The sequence below is a fragment of the Epinephelus lanceolatus genome, chromosome 14, assembly GCF_041903045.1.
Source record: "Epinephelus lanceolatus isolate andai-2023 chromosome 14, ASM4190304v1, whole genome shotgun sequence".
NCBI classification, from domain to species: Eukaryota; Metazoa; Chordata; class Actinopteri; order Perciformes; family Serranidae; genus Epinephelus; species Epinephelus lanceolatus.
This window is the reverse complement of record NC_135747.1, coordinates 860,763-864,397: the sequence shown is the minus strand read 5'-3', so window position 1 is coordinate 864,397 and position 3,635 is coordinate 860,763. Positions and strand designations below refer to the sequence as shown.

General features: G+C 45.6%; 1 long non-coding RNA gene across 2 annotated transcripts; it reads right to left on the bottom strand.

Annotated features, from left to right (window-relative positions):
* Positions 1 to 1,729: 1,729 nt before the first annotated feature.
* Positions 1,730 to 3,145, bottom strand: LOC117251831 (uncharacterized). Of its 2 annotated transcripts, XR_004501267.2 has the most exons (5): positions 2,919 to 3,145; positions 2,734 to 2,845; positions 2,577 to 2,645; positions 1,892 to 1,991; positions 1,730 to 1,803 (listed from the first exon to the last, which is right to left on the bottom strand). It is a non-coding gene; the product is annotated as an uncharacterized LOC117251831 (long non-coding RNA). The 2 variants fall into 2 exon arrangements; XR_013493308.1 differs by having other exon boundaries at positions 1,736 to 2,494.
* Positions 3,146 to 3,635: the final 490 nt, after the last annotated feature.

The window sequence follows — 3,635 nt, the reverse complement described above, 5'->3', positions numbered from 1 at the left end:
TCAGCCTCATCCCTTCCATCCGTATCCTTCGCAGAAGGGATGGAAGAAGGACAAATGGAGGAAAGACTACAGCAGGACGCTCGGCCATGGGTGAGCCAGAGCGTCCATTCCGAGGGGAGGATGTCTCTCCCTAGGGATAGGAAGAGGGTGCAGTGGGTTGTTTCCCATGATGCGAACAGGTTGACCTTTGCACGTCTGTAGCAGAGCCAAATCTCCCTCACCACCTGAGGGTGTAGTCTCCACCCCCCTAAATCTGGACCTCCTCTGGACAGCAGATCTGCAGCACGGTTGTCCACATAGACATAGACCACTCTCAGGGACAGAACCCTGGGGTGTGCCCAAAGCCACAGACGGTGCGCCAGCTTGCAAAGGCGAGAAGAAATCAACCTGCCTGTTGATATAAGCTGCTGCTGTCACACTATCCATCTTCGCCAGCACATGCTGAGCCTGAAGATAGGGCAGAAAATGACGCAGGGCGAGATGGACGGCCAGCGATTCCAACATGTTGATGTTGTAAGTGATCTGGGAACCACTCCAGCAACCGCAGACCCCACTCTCCCTGACTACTGCACCCCAGCCTGTCAGTGACGCACCCATCGTCACTGACTGACGATGTGTCACTTGACCTAGCACACTGCCCTTGGCAAGATTCCTGCCAAGCCCACCAACGGAGGGCTGCCCTCAACTGCCTGGTTACAAGTACCGTGGTGTCAAGGCGACTCCTGGGTCCCAAACCCAGACTTAAGATGCATCTCTGCACTGGCTGCATGTGTAGGAGAGCCAAAGGGACTGCCTGGACTGAAGATGCCATCAGGCCCAGAAGGCAGAGACACTGTCTCCATGTGACCCTGGCCCCCAGCCTGAATGGAGAGAGACCGGACCTGAGAGATGCCTCTCCTCTGCCAGAGAGAGTAGACCAGCCTGGCAATCTATAACTAGGCCTCAACCCTCTTACCCCCAGACTGACCAGACTACCTGGGCTTGGCCTTGGGGGTCAGTGCATCAGAAACCTCCTTAGCACAACGGCGGGCCTCCTGTGCTTGTTGCACAAGAGTAGTGGCATGTGGTGGCCACATCAACGGTCCACCACCAGTGTTAGTATTTCTTTTGTTCACACTTTTTACACACACCCACATACATCTAAAAATAATAACACTACACATAGTCTTTTGCTTTCATATTGCACTTTATTCCATTTACACTTGTTATTTTGGGTGCACACAATTAACATTCTGTTTATGGTCCTTTATGTTGAAAGAATACTTGTTACTCGCCTTTTCTTTGTTTATGCTCCTGAGCTCCTTCTGACAAAGGACCTGCAGCCTGTCAGAGAAGGCCTTAAAAGGACAGTCCAAGGGAAGTGGGAGAGGCCAGTCAAAGATGGAAGAAGGGGGACTGACTTAGCCAGTCAGTTTTACTTTCCTTTAATTGGACTTATTAATTTGCTTACAGTTGATTATTTTCTTCGTATATAGTTTCTTTTGATAGTTTATATTTAGTCAGCTTAAACGTGTTAGATGTTTTATGTTAACTGTTAGTCAGGTATCCCCTTTGTGTCGCTGTTGGACTAGTCCATATTGTATGTACTGTGTGTCTCATTGTCTATGTGACCGGGGCATATAACCCCAGAGTACAAGAGGTTGACAACGCCACTCTGGGAATTTCACCCAGAGATTGATTAAGTCAATCACAAGTTCTTTGAGAAGAAAAGGAGCAGAGACGTGAGTTTCTAGTTTCAAAATAGCACTTTTATTTAAATCCACCAGTATTTAACTTATTGGGGAAAGAAGCTGAAAATAGAGGCTGTAAGTAAAAAAATATGGTTCTTAATTACAAAATAGACTCTAAAATACACTCTAAAATGTTAATATTTCTAGGCTGAGCTCATTACCAGTACAGGGGGAAGGGTGCCAGGATAACCCACAGGAGGATGGGAGTGAAGGGGGGGGAGGAAACCACCACCACGAGCATGAAGGGAGTTTAAACATGCACTGCAAGACAAAAAGGCACACGGGTTAATACATACAGCAAACACATGCAATAGAGAATGTCCCACTCTTCATGCAGAGGGACACACGCACACACACGTTAAGGCCACAGCAGATAAAAGAAAAAAACCCTGGATAGCCGAAAAGCTCCACCCAGTGACCAACCACCTACAGGCATATAACAACCCAACCATCTTGTGACTGGCAGAAAAGAAACCCAGCAATATCACAAGTCTCAGGTTATACAGGCTACACACCCACGTCAATTTATAAAATAAAGGTGTACAGAACAGAGTAAAATGGCTCCCTCACGTTACAGGCCTTCACATAATCCATATACACATACAATGCAACAGGGTAGAGCCAACTGAGTCTGCCTTAAGACAGAAAATTGTCCAAATCAACTATCACAAATGAATAGAAGCAAAAAAGAAAAAAAAAACAAAAAAGGGTATGGAAACTAAATTAACTACAGGACAAAAACAGCAGTGGCAACAGAGCTCCGCCTAATAGGACAAAACAAACAATATTAACACATAGGTCTTCACTTGAATAAGAAAACACTATAGGCAGTTGAACAATGGTTACCTTTGCTCAAGTACAATGGAACTAGTGCATATAGGACACCAACATCATACTCCTTGCTCCTACGACAGACTGACATTACCCAAAGTATGACATTAGGTAAAAAGTATGACATGTACAGGACTCATGTATGAAACTACAGTTGTAAATAGTAGCATACCTTGGGCAACAGGTTACAGTGACCAAACAATTGCCCCACATGTGATCCAGCACACACACGCAGCACTCATGTGGTGTCGGGGGATGGGGGTGAGTCCTACTGCAAACAACGCCTGTGAAGATGCCAGAGAGAAACTTAACATGCACACAGGTAACAGCTAGAAAGGAGGCAGATAAGATGCATACCTTGTTGTGACATGATCTCTCTCAAACATGGAGACAGGACAGATGAGGAAAGCCTGTGGCCGGCTGCACACAGCTACTTTTAATGGGCAGTTAGACCAGGGAGTAATCAAGTCTCACCTGGTCCCAATAGGGTAATCAGAGGGGTGTGGCAGAACACAAGAGGGAGGGAGAGAGTGTGAGCGAAAGAAGTCTCCCTCACTACATCTAGAAGGTCAATGTTGGTTATGTTGTCTTAAGTTCTTAGTTTCCTTATTGCTTAGTTGACCTCATTTGTTTTTTGGGCCCTACTTTTGTTAGTTCTTTGTTAGATTTCTTTATTTTTGTATGTCGGAAAATGTATGTTGTATGTATTGTTGGATGTCGTATGCTGTAAAGCCCTGTGAGACAAATTGTGATTTGTGATATTGGGATTTATAAATGAAGCTGATTGATTGATTGGTTGATAATTTGTTCTCAATTTCTGCATTTTCATTAAAATATTTTTTGCAACTTCACACCTCTGTCCTGAACCTTTTCTGCTTGGTTCCTAACATGGCACCAGGCCCAAACATGGCCGTTGGTGCGACCGGCAGCTTCAGGAGGGCCCCTTTGTCCTCTGACTGCAGCTTTGATCTGGACAAATACAGCTGGTGCCTAGTAACCCAGAGTGACAACATGCCATTCCCGGCAGTCAGTGTTTGCTCTTTCATTAGTGATGACAACATAGATGAAACAAGC